This window comes from Pituophis catenifer, unplaced genomic scaffold (genome assembly GCF_029215685.1).
Source record: "Pituophis catenifer annectens isolate HBS135680 unplaced genomic scaffold, rPitCat1.0.hap2 SCAF_5, whole genome shotgun sequence".
Taxonomy (NCBI): domain Eukaryota; kingdom Metazoa; phylum Chordata; class Lepidosauria; order Squamata; family Colubridae; genus Pituophis; species Pituophis catenifer.
Genome location: NW_027256885.1, coordinates 59,100,205 through 59,123,212, shown reverse-complemented (window position 1 = coordinate 59,123,212; position 23,008 = coordinate 59,100,205).

Below are 23,008 nucleotides of genomic sequence, written 5' to 3'. Positions count from 1 at the left end.
ATCTCCCGCCCAGTCAGCGTCTGCATAACAGGTTAACTTTGGTTTCATGGACAGGTCTGGTTCAAGGCATAATTGGGCATCAATACTGTATTTTAGGTACCTGAGTAACCTTTTGATGGCATCCCAGTGTAGAGTTGTTGGCTTACTCACGTGTCTAGATAGTACGTTGACAGCTAAAGCGATGTCTGGCCTTGTCCAATTAGCTATGTACAGTAGTGACCCTATGGTAGAGCTGTACAGTTTGTTGTCGATGAATGTTGCAGCTTCGTTATACATATTTTTTAGAAAATCTGGTTGCATGGGGGTCTCGCTGGGTTTTGCCTCAGACATATTACATTTTGATAATAGTTCTATGATTTTTTCTTTTTGCGAGAGTCGGAAGCCTTTGTCAGTTTTGGTGACTTGGACCCCTAAGTATTTGTCTATTTTCCCTAGTGATTTTAATGAGAAATGACTCCTTAATTCAGCGGCAAACCTGTCACATTTGGTTTTTTGTTTCCCTATGTATAATATATCTTCCACATAGACAAGGATGCCTTCAAATGATTCCTTTTCTCGCTTTATGAAGAAGCATTTATCCGCTGAAGTGGCGGTGAAGCCCATAGAGTTGAGGGCTTTGGCTAGACAATCGTACCACCTTTTACCTGACTGTTTAAGTCCATATAAACTTTTATTCAGAAGCCACGTGTTGTTTTCTCCTTCGTTGTATCCTGGTGGGGCCTTGACGTAAATTTCCTTATCCAATTCCGCATGGAGGTATGCAGTTTGCACATCGAATTGAAATACTTCTAGTCCCAGGATAGTGGCTATTACTAGGGCACTCTTGACACTCTCAGCCCTGACCGTGGGCGAGTAGGTGTCTGTGTAGTCCTCTGGGTACTTCTGGGCGAAGCCTTGTGCGACTAGCCTCACTTTAGTTAGTTAGTTAGTTAGTTTATTTGATTTGTATACCGCCCTACTCCCGAAGGACTCAGGGCGGTGAACAGCCAACAATAAAATACATAAATACACAAAATTTAAAAACCTGATAAAATCAAATTAAACTTTTTGGCCCAGACAAATTAAAATACCCCAATAATTTAAAAACAGATTAAAATTTATATATTTAAAAAGGGAAGAGATCAGGCCAAGCCTGCTTGATGGAATAAAAAGGTCTTCACAGCACGGCGGAAGGAGCGCAGATCCGGGATCCTCCGTATCTCCGGGGGGAGCTCATTCCAGATGGTAGGTGCCCCCACAGAGAAGGGTCTCCCCCTAGGGGCCGCCAGTCGACACTGTTTGGCTGACGGCACCCGGAGGAGTCCCTCTCTATGAGAGCGTACTGGCCGGTGGGAGGCTATTGGTGGTAGTAGGCGGTCCCGTAAATAACCAGGAGCCATGGAGCGCTTTAAAGGTGGTAACCAAAACCTTGAAGCGCACCCAGAAGACCACCGGGAGCCAGTGCAGCTCGCGCAGGAGAGGTGTTACATGGGAGCGCCATGTCGCTCCCATTACCACCCGCACGGCCGCACTCTGCGCCAGTTGGAGCCTCCGGGTGCTCCTCAAGGGGAGCCCCATGTAGAGAGCATTACAATAGTCCAGGCGGGAGGTGACGAGGGCATGAGTGACCGTGCGTAACGAGTCCCGATCCAGAAAGGGACGCAACTGGCGAATCAGGCGGACCTGATAAAAAATCCTCCCGGTCACGGCCGTCAAGTGCTCTTCTAAAGACAGCTGTGAATCCAGGAGGACGCCCAAGTTGCGAGCCCTCTCCGTGGGGGCCAATGATTCGCCCCCAATAGTCAGTGATGGCGTCAACTGGCTATATCGGGACGTCGGAAACCACAGCCACTCGGTCTTGGATGGGTTGAGCCTGAGCCTGTTCCTCCCCATCCAGATCCGTACAGCCTCCAGGCACCGGGACATCACTTCAAGGGCATCGTTGGGGTGATCCTGGGTGGAGATGTACAGCTGGGTGTCATCAGCGTACTGATGGTACTCCACCCCGAAACCACGGATGATCTCGCCCAGCGGCTTCACATAAATGTTGAACAGGAGAGGTGAGAGGACCGACCCTTGCGGCACCCCACATATGAGGGGCCTCGGGGTCGACCTCTGTCCCCCTGTCAACACAGACTGCGACCGGTCAGAGAGAAAGGAGGAGAACCACCGCAACACAGTGCCTCCCACCCCTAACTCTTCCAACCGGTGCAGCATGATACCATGGTCGATGGTATCAAAAGCCGCTGAGAGATCTAACAGGACCAGGACAGAGGAGCACCCCCTCTCCCGAGCCCTCCAGAGATCATCAACCAACGCGACCAATGCCGTTTCCGTGCTGTACCCGGGCCTGAAGCCCGACTGGAACGGATCCAGATACGTCGTTTCATCCAGGTGCTGGGGAAGCTGTTGCACAACCACACTCTCAACAACCTTCGCCACAAAACGAAGGTTGGAGACCGGACGATAATTTACCAACATTGCCGGGTCCAGGGAAGGCTTCTTGAGGAGAGGCCTCACCACCGCCTCTTTCAAGGCGGCAGGAAAGACACCCTCACCCAGCGAAGCATTTATAATCCCCTGGAACCAGCCTCGTGTCACCTCCCGAGAAGCCAGCACTAACCAGGAGGGACACGGGTCCAATAAACAAGTGGTCGCGTTCAGTCTACCCAGAATCCTGTCCACGTCCTCAGGGGTCACAGGATCCAACTCATCCCAGATAACATTCTCAAGACCTGCCCCAGTCCCTCCCCCTGAGACTATCCAGTCGGAGTCCAGATCTTCCCGAATCTGAGCGATTTTGTCATACAGATATTGAACAAAATCCTTGGCTCTACCCTCCAAGGGGTCCTCCCGCGCTTCCTGGTGGAGCAGGGAGCGGGTCACCCTAAACAGGGCGGCCGGGCGATTATCTGATGATGCAATAAGAGCAGCAAAATAGCTACATTTCGCTGCTTTTATTGCCACTAGGTAATTCCTAATATGAGCTCTTACCAGTGTCCGGTCAGATTCAGAAAGACTGGCCCTCCAACTACTCTCTAGGCGTCTTTTCTGGCGCTTCAACTCCCTCAGCTCCTCAGTGAACCAAGGAGCTAAATGAGATCGGCGCCGGGTCAGAGGCCGCAAAGGCACGACCCGATCCAGAGCTCCAGCGGCCGCCCTATCCCAGGCGGCCACTAGGTCTCCAGTCGAGGCGTGTGCCAGAGCCTCAGGGAATGGCACAAGCTCCATCTGGAACCTATCCGGTTCCATCAGGCGCCTGGGGCGGAACCATCTTACCGGCTCCGCCTCCCTGCGGCGGGGTGTAGCGGTTCGAAGGTCGAGACGAAGGAGAGAGTGATCAGACCATGACAAGGGCTCGGTGACTATATCCCCTATCTCGAGATCACTCAACCACTGTCCAGAGACAAAAACCAGATCCAGCGTGTTTCCCCCCGTGTGGGTAGGGCCATGAATTAACTGGGTCAGGTCCATGGCTGTCATGGAAGCCATGAACTCCCGAGCCACCTCAGATGCCTCACCCACGGACGGCAAGTTGAAATCCCCCATGACCATAAGCCTAGGGGTCTCAACCGCCACCGTGGCGATGACACTGAGTAGCTCGGGCAGGGCTGCTGCCACATGGCAGGGAGCCAGGTATGTGATCAGCAAACCCATCTGAACCCCGTGGCCCCATTTCACAAGGAGGGATTCACAGCCGGCCCTCTGAGGAACAGTGGCCTCCCTCGGTCTCAGACCTTCGTTAATAATAACCGCTACCCCCCCGCCCCTACCCTGCAACCTCGGCTGATGGAATGTGCGGAAACCTGGTGGGCACATTTCAACAAGAGGGACCCCCCCCTCTTGGCCCAACCAGGTTTCCGTAATACCTGCCAGGTCCGCTCCCCCCTCCTGAACAAGATCACAAATGATTACTACAGACCTGGCATTGCATAACATCAGACGGAGGCCAGGGCCCTGAGGATCTGCGCCACCTGGAAAACGAGTGGAGCTTTGGGGGCCGGAGCGCGCCACCGCTCGAAGACAGCAGGCGCGCACTCCCCTAACACGATATGGCCCCCTGCTCCCACCATATCTACCCCTCCCACCCACAGTACTGATGGTAAAAACCTTATCTGGATGAACTTTATCCCCCCTCTTGACCCCGGGCCCCCCACCCCCCATGCCGTGCTCCACAGCCTTACCTGGCCCTCCCCTTAGTGGGTTATCCCCCATACCCACGGCCTTACTTCTGATCCAACCCTCCCCCCCCCCGGAACCCCTTAAGACATTTGCTAAAACTTTATCTAAAAAAACCCTCAACCCCCTCTTTGCGACATGCCACCTCTCTGGGTTCCAAAGCCCTTCATCGAGGTAGGCCTTCGATAACATGGAAGGCCAGGCTTGCGAGAGGGGGGAGTCTCGCAAGGCAAAGAGCTCAGCCGGTGAATACATTCCTGCAAGTTCGCCTGGGGAAATAGAGTCAGGCTAAGGATTCAATGATGGTACATTTAAAAGTCCAGGAGAGACAGTTCACCATTTTGGCGCGGATCAGAACCGGGGCTCCACTGTCCTCTCACGGCAGTGGAGAGGAGTCTCAAGCCGATGTCCTGAGAAAACAATGACCAAGCCACCCTCTCACGGCGGCTGGTATCGACAGGTCTAATTCAGTGGCAATAACAGCAAGGTGACTCCCTCGGTGACCACACCCAGGCTTAAGCCTCTCCTCACAGCAAGGCATTGTAAATGTGACTGGGACTGATGATATAGCCGGAAACCGGGGGTCAATTATAGTCAGGTCAGGTCAGGGGTCCAATAAGTCCAATGCAGTCCAGTGCCGGTGCAGATAAGGTCCAGATCAAATGGCCACGGCCCCGCCCACGCCCATAACCAGGCCGCGGCGGGGAGGGGAAAATGGATACAGGCCAGGGGGAGGCAGGCCAGTCGCCCAACTTTGCCAAACCCCCAGTCTCCATAGGGTCTTCTAATCCCCTTTAAGCCCCGGTCTTCAGGGGTCTTCAGAAGTCAGCAACCAGTTAGACTGCATTCTTCCCTTCCTCCCTCCGCAGTAAATAACCGACCCTGGTAAAAAGGTCTAAAGTCGGTCTGAGAACAGCCAGGATAGCGCCGTTCCACCCAGCACCGCCCCAGCGGCCGTCGTTTCATCCCCAGCTGCCGCAGCCGCCGCTCCAACTGTCGCGGCCGCTGCTGACAGCTGGGAACCATATCGGGGTGCTTTTCCAGGGGGGGGGACGCTCCAACGAGCCGCTGTCTCCCCACACCCCTCCCCACTCCGGCCAACACTGGGAGGGCGCCGCTGGGGGGGGACGCCAAGGCAACCTGGCGCCGCCCCAACCTTGCTCCAGCCTCCCGTTCACCGCCGCCATAGCCTCGCGGCGTTTTTCGGCTCCAGCCGCCCACGCCGATCATCCAAGGGAGCTCAAAAGCTCGCGACAGGCCGCCCACACATTCCTCTTGCTGGGCGGGGGCCAACAGCTGATATTCGGCCCCTGAAAGTCCTCAGTAAGCCCTACTTCTCCTCTGAGGCATCGGAGCTTCACCTACGAGCCGCCATCTTCGCACATGCTCAGAAGATTTGCTCACTTTGTAGAATACTTTATTGTTTTCTAGTGTTTTGACCTTGAACACCCACTTGGTCCCTATTGGTTTTTTGCTCTCTGGTGCTTGAGCTGGTGAGTATACTCGAAGGTCCCTAAGGCTCTCCATTTCCCTTTCCATGGCTTGTTTCCACTTCTCTCTCTCTTCCTGGGGAAGGTCGAATATCTCTTCATAGGAACTGGGTGTGATATTGCCTGTGTGTATAGACATGATGTAATCCTCAAGTCTCTTTGGTATTTTGTTTCTATTCACCCTGACTGGTCTGTCAGGAGGTGTGTGTCAGGTTTTGATATCGTCTTCAAATAAAATGAATTGCATTTCCAAACAGATAGTCTTTGAAGAAATCTTTCATTTTATTAAGCACGACAATCTGCCCCCGATCATGGCGTAGCCAACTCTGACTTCCTGACCCCAAACCCTCCCTTTCTGTTCCCCAAATCTCTGCGTCTCATTGGCCTTCTTCCAAATCACTCTCCCCATATCTACTACCTAGGCTCCCAGGAATGTCCCCCTCCCTCTCATCTCCTAGGGGATATTATCTTCAAGGAAAATAAGTAGGTGAAATGTCAAGCGTCCCTTCTTCTCCTTCTTATGTCAGCACTAGAGTAAATGCAGGTTGAAGTGCTGACATCCGGCCCCTCCTCCTTCATTTTTCCAGGGTGCCCTGTGTAAGACAAACAAGTTAAATACCGTTACCCCATCCGGGGGTATGTGTCCCGCCCCCTCCTGCCTTGTCTGGGTGATCTGCATGGAACTTGGCTATAAGGCGGTCAGCTTGGATGTTTCTGCTTTTCACCCAGGAAGCCTCTGACAAGGGGTAACCCTTCCACTTGATTAAGTATTGGAGGTGACCCCTGTGCCACCTCGAATCGAGAATTCGCTGTACCTTACCTTAGGTACAATTTCAAAACCTGCCCTCCTTTCAAGCTCATGTTTACGATCTTGTGTCATATTTTTAACTATCATTTTAGTCTTTTTTGAATTCAGTCTAAAACCTGAAACTCTACCATAGTCTTGTATAATGTCGTTCATCAGGATTGTTGATTCCATTGGTTGTGATAGGGTAACAACCAGATCATCTGCAAATGCCTTTATTCTATAATCCTCTTGCCTTATCATTATGCCTTTCAAAATTTTAGAGTCCCGTATTGTATTTAGCAAGACTTCCAATGTTAAAATAAATAAAAGTGGGGACAACGGACATCCCTGTCTTGTTCCTTTTTCAATTTTAAACTCTGTCGTCAAACTTCCATTAATAATAATCTGTGCTTTTTGCTCTTGATAAATTGCTGAGATCGCCTGTATAAATTGGTCCCCAAAGCCCATCTTTTTTAAAGTCTTTAGTAGAAAATTCCAATCCACTCTATCAAAGGCCTTCTCTGCATCCAAAAAAACCAGCACTGCAGGAATCTGTTTATTCTTATCAAGATATTCCAATAAGTCTATTACTTGCCTTACATTGTCCTTCATATATCTACCCTCAATAAATCCCGCTTGGTCCTCATGAATCACCTTTTGGATTACTGGCATCAACCTGTTGGCTAATACCTTCGCATAAATTTTATAGTCTGTATTCAAAAGAGATATTGGTCTATAATTCTCTGGTTTTTTAGGACCAACTTGTTCTTTTGGTATCAAAGATATATAAGCAGTTGTCCAAGATGGGGGTATTTTACCCCCTTGTTGAATATTGCAAAATAAATCTCTAAGTTGTCCCACCATTTCAGCTTGTAAAGTTTTATAGTACACTGCAGTCAAACCATCCGTGCCAGGAGCTTTGGCTGTTTTTAGCTGTTTAATTGCTGCTGTTATCTCCTCCTCTGTTATAGGATAATTCATTCTTTCCTTTTGTTGATCGGTAATTTTTGTAACTCTCTTATCATTTAAATATTTTTCTATAAGTCCATTCTGCACCTCTTCTTTGGCATATAATTTAGTATAATAGTCCACAAAAGCTTCTTTAATTAATTTTTGTTGAAAGATTTCTTTCCCTCCAATATCAATACGATCGATAATCCGTGCACTTTGTTTTTTCCTCAATGTGTAAGCCAACCATCTGCCCGGTTTATTAGCGTTGCAAAATGTGTTATGCTTCGCGTATTGTAGGCTTGTTGCAACTTGTTCCGCCATAAGCATTTGAAATTGATCTTTCAAAAGTTTTATAGCACTTCGTATTCTTTCATCTGATGGGTTTTTAATAAGTAACTGTTCTTTATTCTTTATTTCCATTTCCAACTCAGATCTTTTCTTTTGTCGGAGCAGTCTATGTTTAGAATTCATATAGATAAGTACCCCTCTCATATAGGCTTTACTTGCGTCCCAAACAATTTCAATTGGGGTACCTTTATTCAAATTTATTTCAAAAAATTCTTTCAAATGCTTTTTAAGTTCTATTGTATTTTTTTCATATCTAAACAAGTTCTCATTTAATCTCCAAGAACGTCTCTCAACCTTATCCATCTCAATTTCTATCCATACAGGGCTATGGTCAGTCAAAGTTCTTGGAAAAATCTTTGTTCTTTTTGTCTTAACAAGTAGATCATTTGACAACAGAATAAAATCAATCCTAGAAAAGGATCTATGTCTATCAGAAAAGAAAGTGTAATCCAATTCATTTGGATTATGTATTCTCCAAACATCTTTTAGTTCCATATCTTCTTTCATATCAAAAAAAGTCTGTGGTAGTCTAATTCTAGACTTTGCCAAGCTCTTTTTATCTAGTTTAGAATCAATTACTCCATTCCAGTCTCCCATAATTAAAATAGATCTATAGTCCCATTGCAATATTTTAGTATGTAACATCTTATAAAAATAGTCCTGTTGTTGGTTGGGAGCATAAATTCCAATCAAAAGAATTTGTCCATTTGCTGTAAGCAATTCAATTGCTACAAACCTACCATCTTGATCTGCTTCTATAACTTTCGCTGTTAATTTTTTATTTACATAAATAACCACACCATTCTTTTTCTGCGAAGTTGAAGATATATAATGTACTCCTAGTTTTGGATTTATCAAATATTTTTGATCTTGAGTTGTGATATGCGTTTCTTGTAAACATATTATATCATTATTAAATTGTTTCAAATATGTAAATAATTTCTTCCTTTTCTGTGCTGAATTCAACCCATTAACATTCCAAGATAGACATTTAAAGGTCATCAGCCTCTTTCTGTAACGCAGAGCAAAATATTTGAAGTTCATCCGAGAGCTTCGATCTCGCTCCTCCCATAGCGCCACTCTCTTGTACGGTACTCTTAACTGCCTTCTTGTCTTGTCTTTCCTGTTGTTGTTGTTGCTTTTGTTTAAGTAGCTTGGATTGAGCTCTAGTTATACGTTGATCTTTAACTTCAGTCAACTGAATCAAATCCAAAATTGGAGAAGAATCCAGCAAGGGCTCACTCAGAAAACCTCCTTCTGCACCTTGCACTATTTCTAATTCCTGCTTAGACTGTTCTTTCAATTGCCTCTCTTCACTCTCCTTAATCTCCAAAACTGTAGATGTACGTGGAGATGGTGTTCTTTCCTTAAGAATAGTACTATAAAAGTGTTGTGCCTTCTCCACGGTATTCAATCGATATCCTTCTCCCTTATATCTAAAAATTATCCCAGCTGGTGCGTCCCACCGGAAGGGTATCTGTAAGTTTTTCAATTCCTTAACAAGAAAACCAAATTCTTTTCTAGCTTTCAGCATTTTAGGAGGTAATTCTTTAAAAATTTCAAGTCGTGAACCCCCCACTTGTACAGAGGTGTGAAAAGATTTTTGCAGGATATCATTTCTAATTTCTCTATCAGTAAAGTATATGACCACATCTCTGGGCAGTTGTCTTTGTCTGGCCACCCAAGAGTTCACTCTGTATATTTTATCTATTTTATGAAATACCAAATCAGGATTAGCTTGTAAAATCTTAGCCAAGGCTTCAGAGCAAACTTGTCTCAAATCCTGTCTCTCCTCCTCTCGAATTCCCCGAAGCCGTATGGCGAATTCCATCGCCCGGAATTGTATCATAACAATCTCATCTTCAATTCTCTGCATTTTATTGTCAACCTCATCAATTTTATAATCATTGTCTTTCATTTTAACATTAACTTCTGATTTAAATTCTTCAACTTTAAAATCAACTGTCCCAATAAATTTTGCCAGGCCAGACGCCACTTCTGAAATTTTTTTGGTCACCTTATTTTGATTCTGTTTCACCATGTCTTTAACTTCATTAATTTCCTGCATAAATTCCTGATGTGATTTTTGAAGTTTATCATCTATCTCCTGTTGAGATTTTTGAAATTTATCATCCAAAGTTTTAGAAATAAATTCTTTTAAATCTCCCACATCAAATTCTTTTTTCTGAGTTTGTAACTGTTGAGCAGGGGGAAGTTGCGTTTCATGTTTGTGTGTGGGGGATCCCCCCCCTAATGCCTTCCCTTCCTGCTTCTTTGAAGCCATCCTGGCTCGTGATCTAGTTTTTCTAAAGAGGGAAGTTCCTTTTCCTTTCCCTCCTGCACAAAGACTTCTAAAAAAGTCCCCCAGATTTGTTCAATTAAAAGCTAAGTTAGAGCAAAGTCCAATATTAGAAAGGGAGAAATTTTTCACTTGCTTCTCTAACAAACAAGGCAACTTTGCAACAACTTGAAGACTTGTAACACAAAATAACTTCACCAATCCACACTCATTGGCTCGTTAACTTTAAGGCTAAGCGCCATGTTTTTTTCCAAAGCACTTTCACTCACTCAAATGTCTCAGTTTGAAAATCAGCAAAGCGCTAATACTTGCGTCTCCAAATTTGAGGGTTCCGATAGGTTCGCTGTTTATTAAAACTTATTCTTTTCAAATTACGTTTCCTGCAGCCGGCTTGTTTTGCGAGAGCAAAGTCGTCCCACGTCGCCCGGAGTTTCCGCAGGTTGGGAGGGAGCCTCGCCCGTTCTCACCCCAGAAACAGTTCCCTGGGGGACAACGGGGGCTCAACCTGTGCCCTGCGATCTCTACTTCTTCAATCCTTGGGATTTTGAAGCTTTCAAGCCGCTTCTGAGTAGCGAAGCGGCTCTACGGGCGGCGGGGCTGGCGGAGCTCCGAAAGGCACCGCCGTCGCCGAAGGCAGAGAAACCGGAAGTTCAGGTTGCAGAATCAAACATGAAATTGTTTCAAAATAATTATGAGGTGTTGTGGCGAGAGGTTCAGAAGGATATGGAGACTTGGAAAAAGCTGCAACTGTCTCTACTTGGAAGAATAGCAGCAGTTAAGATGAACATTTTGCCAAGATTTCTGTTTTTGTTTCAAATGATTCCGGTGCTTAAAAGTGATAAACAACTGAAAGTTTGGCAGTCTGGTGTGAATAAGTTTGTCTGGAACGAGAAGAAGCCGAGAGTGAAATTGAAAATTATGCAAGATGTTCCAGAAAGAGGAGGTCTTAAACTCCCAAACCTACAGTTATATTATGATGCAGCAGCTTTAACTTTAACAAGTGATTGGTTTGGAAGTAAAAAGACTGGAATATTGAAAGCAGAAAGTTTTGACCTTGAATTTGGATGGCATGCCTACTTATTCTATGATGACAAAGTTGATAAAGTATTTAAAAGTCATATACTTAGAGACTCTTTGATGAGAGTTTGGAAGAAGCACCGACTCAAATGGGATTACAAAATACCGCTATGGCTGGATCTTGGTCATACTTTGTGGAATACAAATATAATGTCACTCGGGGGGGGTTTATACAAAGAGGTTCTTTTTACAGATGCGGGCAGATGGCAGCTGAAGACATTACAGACACTGTTGGATGAAGGGCTTAATCTAACTTGGTTACAATATAATCAATTACAATTGAGATGGAAAGAGGACCAAAAAACTGGTATTATGTTGCATGAGGAAGAATTGGTTAGACATATAAGAGAGAAAGGTCCAATGCATATCAAAAGGCTTTATAATGTTTTGCTAGAAAGAGATTCAGAAACTGAATTAGTTAAAGACTGTATGATTAAGTGGGCACAGAATTTTGAAGAACCAGTGATGCTGGAAACATGGGAAAAAATTTGGGTTCAGAATGTTAAATTTACACAGTCGCAAAACCTGAGAGAAAATTTTTATAAAATGTTTTATAGATGGCATTTAGATCCCAAAAAGTTGTCATGTATGTACCCTAATGTTCAGCCAAAATGTTGGAGATGTGAATGTTTAGATGCCACGTATTATCATGTTTGGTGGACCTGTAGGAAAGTTAAGGCTTTTTGGATAAAAATTTGGTGGGTCATGCAGAATGTTTTGAGGAAAAAAATTCAATTTTCTCCACAGTTGTTTTTATTGGGTATAGTTAAGGGTTTTACACGGGGTGAGATAAAACTGATATTGTATATGATAACAGCAGCAAGATTGTTGATAGGTAAATATTGGAAGAATGAAGCTTTACCCACTATCGAGGAATGGACTTTGAAGATGGCTAGTTTTGCTGAGATGGCGAAGATTTCAGCATATTTAAAAGACTGTTCACAAGAGACTTATGAATGGGAATGGAAAAGGTGGATAGAATATGTTCAGAACAAATACCAAACTAGAAAGTATCAAATAGCTTTTATTTGAAAATAATGTATTAGAAATATTTTAATGTATTAGAAATATTTTAATGTAAAGAGATAAAGAGGAAAAATTATACAGGGGGAGGGATGGGTTTAAGCTTGTTTACTAGTGTTATTAGTTATGAGTATATAATAGGGAAGTCTGGGGGGGGGGGAGGGTTAGGGAGGGTTAGGGAGGGTTTGGGGAGGGAGGTGGGGGGGGGTGAAAAAAGGGGTGAAAATCTAATTGTAAAACTTTTGCAATAAAAAAAAAAAAGAGAATTCGCTGTACCTCATAGTGAGTATGACCCCAATGACTAGGGGCCTGGGGGGGTCACGTGGCACCGGCCTTAAAATTGACCCCACTACAGGTTTCAGGAGGCTACTGTGGAAAATGGGGTGTATCCTCTGTCAAGTATTTGCAAGCCATTGGCACATATATCATACAGACACTAGTGGAGGCAGAAAGTGCCCCCACCCCTATGTGGAGAGGAGGGGCTTACACTGAGTATAAAACCCCCTCTAACCTTTCCACCAAGCTCTCTCTTTTTATGTTTGTTCTCCATGAGACATGATCTTTGATAGGGGTAGTCACACACGCTGTGTGCCCCCTATCCTAATGGATATTAAGACAGCCTTTGTATATAGTTAATATGTTTTGTTATATGAATAAATACATTTATCACATTTATTCATGCATCTGCCTTTGGACTCTTCTATGCTCCTGGGTGTTTCTACGATCCCAATTTCCACAGAATGGTAGCAGAGGAATGGTAGCAGAACTCCACTCCAGGAGCTGTTGAAAAGGCGAGATGCCCTCCAAAATAACCTGTGAGAGAAGCTCCCCTGTTGTGACCAGAGGCCTTCAACGGAGGAGAACTTCACAGCAGCCCCAGTCTGAATCAACGATGGAAAACATTGAAGGGGGTTTCCATCCAGCTACACCCTGGCAGCCAGAGGCCACCCAGATGCAGCAAGAGATCCCAGGGGCCGAGCCAGGCAATGTTGGAGAAGGCTTCTTCAGCACTGACGAAGAGGGGGCAGAAGGACCAGATGAAAGCCTGGACAGGCAAGTGGCTGAGATGTCAGAAGAGGAGTGCCGAGCAGCGCTCGCCTCCCTCCTGAAGACAAGGGCAGCAGCCAGAAAGAGGCCTGAGGAGGCAGCACCAGAGATGCCTGCCATCCCGGTAAGGACTCCCCTGCCTGATCTCTCCAAGATGGCGCCTGCCGCCAGAGAGACTCCCCCCCCACCCAGTTTCCCGCCAAACAAAATGGCCGCCAGGCCACTTCTGGAGGCAACTTCCTCCAAGATGGCTGCTCCCCTGGGCACTTTGCCAGCACCACGAGCCAGGCCATCCCCAGCTCCACAGCCCAGGCCTACAACGCCAGCCAGTCAGTTCAGCATTCCAGCGGCCCAGAGGACCACTCTGAACCCACAAGCCCCTTGCCAGGCCCCGCCTGCCAAGGCAAACATCAAAGAGGCCATAGAGGCCCTGGTCGCTGCCCTGGAACTTAGGGAGCAACCACCCACCGGCCGCCCCGAGGCCCCAGACCCAGCTGCCCACTTAAGGAGGGCCCCAAATCCAACCTCCCACCCCCGGAGGAACCCAGATGGACCTGCAGCCTCCCACCCCCCACTGCAGAGGCGCTCACCATTCACTGAATGCTCCAGGGAGGCCCAGGCTGAGGCCCCCGCACCTTTCCGGTCCTGCTGGGATGATCCGGAGCTGCAATCCTGCTCCTCTGATGGAGAAGAGGAGATCCAGAGACATTTCCAGGCCTATCCAGCCCATGGACCTCATCTGATGGGCCTCCAGTCTCCAGAAAGATCTCCAGGCCTTCTTTTTTTTTTTTTTTAATTTGATTTATATGCCGCCCTTCTCCGGGGACTCAGGGCGGCTTACAATGCGTTAAGCAATAGCCTTCATTCTTTTGTATATTTTATACAAAGTCAGCTTATTGCCCCCACAAACTGGGTCCTCATTTCACCTACCTTAGAAAGGATGGAAGGCTGAGTCAACCTTGAGCCTTGGAGAGATTCAAACCAGCAGAAATTGCAGGCAGCTGTGTTAATAACAGGGTGCACTAAACCCCTGTACTATCAAGGCTCCCACTCCTCCAAGATTTCCCCGCCACATCGCTAATGTCCGGGCCTATACTGAAGCTCCAGCCAGACCTGACTTCAGAGCTCAGAGAGGGAGATCGGAGCTCCAACAAGAAAAGGCTTTGGAGCATGCTCCATTTCCTGCACGTGCCCAGTTGCTTCAAACTACAGAAGGACTACAAAAAGGAGCCAGACCTAAGCAATCGATCCCAGGCTTAGGGATCCCAATGCCATTCACAACAGGCTCTTTTCAGCCATTTGAACAACTCCCCATGCAGTTTAATGGCAATAATTTTATAACTTTGCCAAATAATTTTGAAAAATTACATTTAAGTGGTCAGAATTTTAAAAAATGGTGTAAAGAGATTCAGATAATTCTCTTAAGAGAAAATACTCTGGACATGATCAAAAGACCACCCCCTTTACCTTGGAGCCCTGAAATTGAGTTCCTGCATAAAAGAGCTTACACAACCCTGTTAAGTTCTATAGACACAGCTCTGTATGCCAGTCTTTCAGACGGCCTCACAGCTCAGGAAGTTTGGACTGCCCTATATAATTTGTTCCATAGTGACAATATGGCTGCAACCAGCAGATTGTCAAGAATTTTCCACAACTATAAACTCAAACCTGGTGTCAAAATGGGGGAACATTTGGCAACGCTTAAAGCCATGAGAGATGAGTTTATACAGAGGGGGGAGCCTGTTTCTGAATCCACTTTAATTAGTGTGATGTTGAACTCCCTAGACAAATCCTGGAGTCCCTTTATTATTTCTCTAGAAGGGGTTTCTAGGGAACAAAGAAATATAGAATACTTTTCTGGCCGCTTTATTGAGGAAGATTTAAGGCGCAGAGATGAGGAACAACAAGAAATGAAGGAGGCATATCACAGACCTAGGCCTCAGAGGAGGCACCAGGACACAAGTGAAAGGATTAATACCCTTCCCACCTGCTTTGACTGTGGCATACAAGGTCACTTTAAAAGGGAGTGCCCTCGCTCTAGGGCCAACACAGCTGGACTTAAGCACAATAAAAATAAAAGAGGCCGTGGAAGAGGGGGAGGTGGTCATAAAGGATACCAATTCTGTAGTGTCACTAGTGACAATCACACCTCCCAGGTAAAGGATGCTGAGGGGCTGTGGCTTCTTGATTCAGGTGCATCAATGCATATAGCCAACACGAAGCAACGATTTAAGGTTTTACACCCACTCAAGTCCTCAGTAAAAGTTGCCACTGGGGACAAGGCAGAGGTAACTGGGGAAGGCGTGATCAATGTGCCTGGTATAGGAGATGTCACAGGGGCACTGTATGTTCCCTCAATCAAGAACAACCTTTTAAGCATCTTAAAATTGACTGAGGATAAAAATGTAAAACTGGTTTTTGAGAAGGGTGGAGGTTATGTTTTCGAAAATGGGGGTGTTGTTGGCGATATTGTAAAAATCAACAATTTGCCTTATTTTTCCCCACACACGCTGTGTGCCCCCTATCCTAATGGATATTAAGACAGCCTTTGTATATAGTTAATATGTTTTGTTATATGAATAAATACATTTATCACATTTATTCATGCATCTGCCTTTGGACTCTTCTATGCTCCTGGGTGTTTCTACGATCCCAATTTCCACATCCTCCCTAGTAGTCGGGGCAGCTGCAGTTGTACTGTAACCGGGTTGATTACTTTTACTATAGGGAAAGGTCCTATAAATTTCGGGCGCAGTTTCCTACTCGGGAGTCTGAGTCTCACATACTTGGTGGAGAGGTAGACCTTTTCTCCCATTCGGAATGGTCTTTGGGGAGTTCGGTGCTTATCTGCTTGCTTCTTATAGGATTGTGTCACCTTGGCTAACGCCTTCTTGACATTCTCCCAGGTTTCTTTCAACATTTCCATCCAATTGGTCAAACTGACTGAGGAAGGGGGCTCTCTTGGGTACTCTGGCATGGGGACGAAATCCATACCACTCACTACCTTAAATGGGGTTATTCCTGTGCAACTGTGGACAGCATTATTATACGCAACCTCCGCAAAAGATAGGAGGTCCTCCCAATTAGACTGTTGGTAGTCGACGTAGCACCTCAGGTATTGTTCTATCATAGCATTCAGTCTCTCCGCCCCCCCATTGGTGCTCGGGTGAAATGCTGAGCTGAGGCCTTGGGATGACCCTATGGACCGTAGGAATTCTCTCCAGAATTTTGCTGTGAACTGGACACCTCGATCGGAGATGATTCTTTTGGGTACTCCATGCAGGCGGTAGATGTGTTTCAGGAACAGTTTGGACAACTGGCAGGCTGAGGGTAGCCCGCTGCAGGGTATGAAATGTGCCTGTTTGGAGAATAAGTCTATTACAGTCCAGATCACTGTGTTTCCACCACTCCTCGGTAGTTCTACTATAAAGTCCATTGCAATCTCCTCCCATGGCCTTGTTGGTTCAGCTACTGGCTGCAGCAGCCCGGGAGGTCTTCCTGATCATTTTTTCATTGTGGCATAGATGGTACAACTTTACATAACTGTCTACATCTTTTCTCATGTGGGGCCACCAAAACTGTCTTCGTACTAAGTGCAGAGTCTTTAGGAAACCAAAATGTCCCACTGGTTTAACGTCGTGGCTTCTCTTGAGGATCAGGGTGCGTAGAGTCTCTGGGACATAGAGTTTTGTTCCCTTCCATGCTAGGTCATCCCTTTTTGTCAAGAGATGTTGGTTGTCTCAGAACCAGGGGTCCGCCGATGTTTCAGTTTTGAGTCTTGTCATTAAGTCACTTGCAGGTTGGCCTTGCTGGTCGCGATGTTGCCGTCTGGTGGTTACTTGACCTACTCCTTGGGTAGAGGGGATGATGGCATTCACTACCTGCTCCCGCTTGCTGTTGTATTGAGGCATTCAGGAGAGGGCATCGGCCAAAAAGTTTTTCCCCCCGGGATGTGTTTCAGCTCGAAGTTGAAACGATTGAAGTATTGGGCCCACCGGACTTGCCTGGGTGACAACTTCCGTGGGGTCCTGAGGGCCTCCAGATTCTTATGGTCAGTCCAAACTTCGAACGGTCTCTGGCCTCCTTCTAACAGGTGTCACCAGGTCAACAGCGCCCATCTCACTGTGAACGCTTCCTTTTCCCACGCTGCCCATCGTCTTTCTGTGTCGGTGAGTTTGCGGGATGTGTAGCCACAAGGTTGTAGATTCCCTTGGCTGTTCTTTTGGAGTAGCATGGCCCCCACTGCCACATCGCTGACATCTGCTTGGATGACGAAGGGTTGTTCGGGGTCAGGATGCTTTAAGACCGGTTCCTTTGCAAACATTTCTTTTAGTGTTTCGAATGCTTGTTGGCAGGTTAGGTCCCACTGTAGAAGTTGTCCTGGGTGGGGTTTTGTTGCTGGACTCCCTGTTTTTAGGAGGTCTGTCAGAGGTTTGGCAATTCTTGCAAAAGAGAGGATGAATTGTCTGTAGAAGTTCGCGAACCCCAGGAAGCTTTACAGTTGTCTGCGGGTGCGAGGGGGTTGCCAGTTTAAAACTGATTGTACTTTGGCTGGGTCCATTTCTATTCCCTCATTCGACACTCGGTAGCCTAAGTAGTCTAGTCGTGACTGGTGGAACTCGCATTTTGATAGTTTGACATATAGGTTCGCCCCCAGCAGTTTTTCCAGCACTTGGCGGACAAGGGGTATGTGTTCGTCTATGGTTTCCGTGTAGATGAGAATGTCATCTAGGTAGACGAGGACCCCCTTATAGAGGTGCTCATGTAGAACCTCATTTATTAATTGCATGAACACCGCTGGGGCTCCCTGCAATCCAAATGGCATCACCTTAAATTGGAAACTCCCTAGGGGGCAGTTGAATGCTGTTTTCCACTCATCTCCTTCCCTGATGCGTATTCGGTAGTAGGCTTCGCGGAGGTCTAGTTTGGTGAAAACTTTCCCTTTGGCCAGGTGGGCTAGTATGTCTTTCATGAGGGGAAGGGGATCTAAGTTGTGTACGCAGACAGTGTTGATAACTCTAAAATCAACCACCAGGCGCATAGAGCCGTCTTTCTTCTCTTTGAAGAGGACCGGTGCCGCGACCCGTGGTTTGGCTGGCTCAATGAAACCCCTTTGTAGGTTCTTGTCTATGTAGTTCCGCATTTCTTGCATTTCACGGGGCATCATGGCATACAATTTGGGTTTTTTGGGGGTTTTTTTTTTTTTTAATTTGATTTATATGCCGCCCTTCTCCGAAGACTTAGGGCGGCTTACAATGTGCTTAGCAATAGCCTTCATCCTTTTGTATATTTATACAAAGTCAGCTTATTGCCCCCACAAACTGGGTCCTCATTTCACCTACCTTAGAAAGGATGGAAGGCTGAGTCAACCTTGAGCCTTGGCGAGATTCGAACCCTGCAGTAATTGCAGGCAGCTGGTCTTAATAACCAGCTTTAATAACAGGGTGCCTTAAACCCCTGTACTACCAAGGGTTTAGGTAGTTTCGCCCCAGGGATGATCTCAATGGTGCAATCGGCCTCGTGGGGGGGGGGGCAGAACATCACACTCGGCCGCGCTAAACACCTCTGCAAGGTCTTGGTACTCCTCTGGGATTTGTTCTGTCTCATGGGAGCTGTCGGATGCGGCCACCAGGTGCTCTGGTGTACCCTTAGGGAGGGACCCTTGTTGCAACGGGAGGAATTGGGGCCACTGCATGGGGGGGCATCTCACCTGGTTGGAGCGGCAGGGGTTGGGGGCCCTTTGCTATCCTCAGTCTGCAGGTTTCCTCTTGCCACCAGATGATGGGGCCCCATTTGTCTAGCCAAGAGAGTCTCAGTATGACTGGATCTGTCATTTTGGGGGCTATTATGAACCGAATCATTTCCCAGTGATCTGCTAGCTCCAGCTTCACTGCTTCGGTCAGGTGTGTGGCGTAAGTTCCCCCCACTAGAGACCCATCAACTTGTTCAAATCGAATCGGGTGGTTGAGCTTTTTGACTCGGATCCCTAATTTTAGGACTGTGGGTAGGTTAATCAGGCACCTCGTGCAGCCCGAATCTATTAGGGCTTGGAAAGTCCCTTGGGTCCCTGTTTTTGGGGCCGTTAGGCATATAGGGAAAAGAAAAGGGTGGATGGGTCCACTCACCATTGGGTCGTCTTCACCCTCGTCCTCGCTGTCATACGATTCGGGGGATTGATTTCCATCATCTGGGATCCCCCTGGTTTCGGTTAGGTGGGCAAAGACCTCTGGACCCTGGGGGATTCTCTGTGGCGCGTTGGTGGCGCACTTGGGCCCTCATTCTGGTCGTGCCTTGGGCAGTGGGTCTGATCTCGGCCTTGGGGTTCCACACACTGCGGCCAGGTGACCAATCTCCCCACACCTGTAGCACCTCAGTGGGCTCCACGGGACGACAGGCCTCTGGGTGGGCTGTGGTGTTGTGGTTTCTCGTCTAATGGGTGGTCCCTGGTCTGGTTGGCCTCTCTGCTTGCCATCTGGTTGCTTTGCCATGTCGTTGGCTCGCAACCCTCTGTCAACTTTTATCGCTACTCGGAACCATTCGGAGAGTCGGTTCGGGATGTCCCGATAAGCGGTCACTTGGGCGATTCGCTTGTCTAGGCTTGTTCTAAAGAAATACACCAGTAGTCTCTAAGGTAAGGGAGGTAAGGTCCCAATGACTCTCCTGAATTCACGGATATGCTCTCTGATGGGCCTCCCCTTCTGCATTAGGTTCCTGAGCTCGTCCTCCACATAGGGGTCCTCCTCTGCCTCCTTGAACCGGGCTCGTAGTAGTTGTAAGAACTCATCTGCATCTTGCAGTTGGGGGGGCCTGTTCTTGTAGAGGGCTGCTGACCACCTCCTTGCTTCTCCCTCCAACCCTTCTGAAATGGCACTCACTAGGGCTCTGGGAAATGGGTAGAGGTGTCCATAGCGCTCGATGTAGATCTCAGCTGGTCTGGATCGCCATCGAACTTCCCTCTGAAATGGGGTTGGTCCTCCCTCGCTGCCCTCTCCTCCCAGCGCGGGGCTCTGTAAGCCTGGCCTCAGTGCCGCTGGTCCTCTTCCTCATCTCTCATTCTAGGGTGGGGAGGTGATGTCCTATACAGACTGCTCTGCTTGCTGTGTAAGGGAGGAACCCATGGATGCATCTTTGGGCTTCTTCTCCTTCTGCTGGGGGGTGGGGGGAAGGGCTGTGCTTCAGTCTACGGCCTCTTGGTTCATCAGCCCAGATGGGTTCCCTCTTCTCCTTTGGCCTGCATGATGGCCCCTCCTCCCCAAGGATGGCATGGTCAAATTTCTCTTTCAATTCATCTATGGGGCTCTTGAGTGGCTTCCCTGAAGCTTTTTGGTGCCTGGCCTGCTGCCAGTCCCATAGCCAGTCTGCCCTCCCCAATTCACTTAGGGGTTTCCCCTTCCCCTGAACGCTCGGGAGGGGAAACTCAGCTTCTGCGGCTTTTGGCAAAACCCCCGAATTCTTATCTTTTCTCTTCTTGGGTTGTGGAGCGATCGTCTGATCTTGGCTGTCTGGCAGCCCTGTAGCGTCCAAGCTGCTTGGATCAGAACTGGCTCTTTTCCAGTTGCCTGAATTAGGGTCTCTTTGGACAGCTTACTTTCTGCCATGATGTCAGGGCTGCGCCTCCATTCACTCCATACATCTGGAAGGGAGCCGGAGGTTTGGAGGTCAGCCAGCTTGGCTTGGAAAGCAGAGTTGGCTATCTGTCAGGTTTTGATATCGTCTTCAAATAAAATAAATTGCATTTCCAAACAGATAGTCTTTGAAGAAATCTTTCATTTTATTAAGCACGACAATCTGCACCCAATCGTGGCGTAGCCAACTCTGACTTCCTGACCCCAAACCCTCCCTTTCCGTTCCCCAAATCTCTGTGTCTCATTGGCCTTCTTCCAAATCACTCTCCCCATATCTACTACCTAGGCTCCCAGGAATGTCCCCCTCCCTCTCATCTCCTAGGGGATATTATCTTCAAGGAAAATAAGTAGGTGAAATGTCAAGCGTCCTCTTGCCAGCTGCCCCCTCTTCTCCTTCTTATGTCAGCACTAGAGTAAATGCAGGTTGAAGTGCTGACAGTGTGTTTGTTTCATGCAGGTGCTCGGCTTCTTTGTTAGTGAGGCTATCTAAGTTCAGAGTGGGGTGCCCTTCCTTCCATTCCTTGGCCTTTAGTTCGTGGTGTTTGGGCCTGTGTGTTATGGTTTCATTTGCTTTTTCAGAGATTGGTTCCTCATCCCTTTGTTTATGCGAGTGCGCATCCCCACCAAGGAAAATGTCGTTGGAATGAAGCCTTGACCAATTTGAGTGTTCATGAAAGTCCGCAGATCTAGACACAATGAACTTGTTGTTGCAATCCACGAACCTGTAACCCTTTGTTCCTGGTTCATACCCCATGAATCTTAGTCTTTTGGATATCTTTTCTCCTTTCTTTCTTAATTGTCTGGGGATATGAACGTCCGCTGGGACACCAAATATATGCAGGTGGGCTAGGTTAGGTTTTTTCTTATACATTATCTCATATGAGGTTTTATTAATTGAACTTGACCACAATCTGTTCAGTGTATAGTTGGAGTAATGCAATGCCTCTGACCAGAATGATTGGCTCATCCCTGCGTCTTCTAGGACACATCTTACCATTGTTTGGAGCCCGCCATTTTTACGTTCTACGACTCCATTTTGAAAGGGGGGAAAAGGTGAAGAGGTGAAGTGCAATATGCCCCTTTCCTTTAACCATTTTTGTAAAGTCTCTGGCCATGAACTCTGTACCTCGGTCAGTCATTACCTGTCTAATTTTGGTGCCATGTTGTAGTTCCACTCTTTTATAGAACTCTTTGAATTTTTGGAATGTTTCATTTTTATGTCTGAGTGAGTATACATAACCGTATCTACTATAATCGTCCACTATGGTTAGAAAAAACCTTTTTCTATGCCTAATGGATGGCTTCAATGGTCCCACTAGGTCCATGTGTACTAGTTGATGTTCTGTCCCTGTACCACGCACACACACCCAGAGACGGCCCAGAGTTAATAAGCCACATGACAAAACTCTTTGATGATAAAGCTGGCAGCAACCCAGTGGCTAGCTGCCAATTCAGACTTTACTCACACAAAACAAAGATTAGACTGCAGCATTCCGATAAAACAGGCAGAGTGTCAATAATACCAGGATTAGTCCAAATGCAGTCCAATAAAGCAGGCAAAGTCCAGTAACGCAGAGATCATGGAGTATTTCCAGTTTTTTGCTCGTCACAAACTGAACCGGCCACCACACCCACATTTATACCCTGTGGGGTGTGGTCCAGTGATTCAGCTAATCTCTGGCACGCCTTCCCCTCTGCTGTGCATGCTTCTCCCTGCGCCTCTGTCGAGGGTCCAGCCAGCACTTATCTTCCTCGTCGCTGTCCACCTGTGGCTGCGGGGACGTGCTTGGCTCTGAGCCTATCGTTTGGCCTTCGGTGTCCTCCGGAGGCAATGCCAGAGAGGAGGGTCCTGGAGAGGGAGGCCTTGCCAACTCCTCCCCCTCACTCTCAGAGTCTGCATCTGTCGATAGCCCAGGCTCAGGCAACGGAGCCACAACAGTTGAAAGGTAGAGTCAGTAGTCCGCTCTGATTTCTTAGGCCTCGCTTTGACCTTAATTTTTGAGCACTTACACACGGAACACTCTAAATAATTCTCACAATCTTTTACTTTTAAACCCTCAGTACAGTCCAACATTTTCTTAACAACTGGGAAATTGATATGCCCTAGTCTTCTGTGGAGAAGGTGTGCACAATTATCATGGATGGGCTTTCCCATAGATACTGTGTTTTTACCTGGTGGCAATTGGTTTCCCTCTGGTGTATC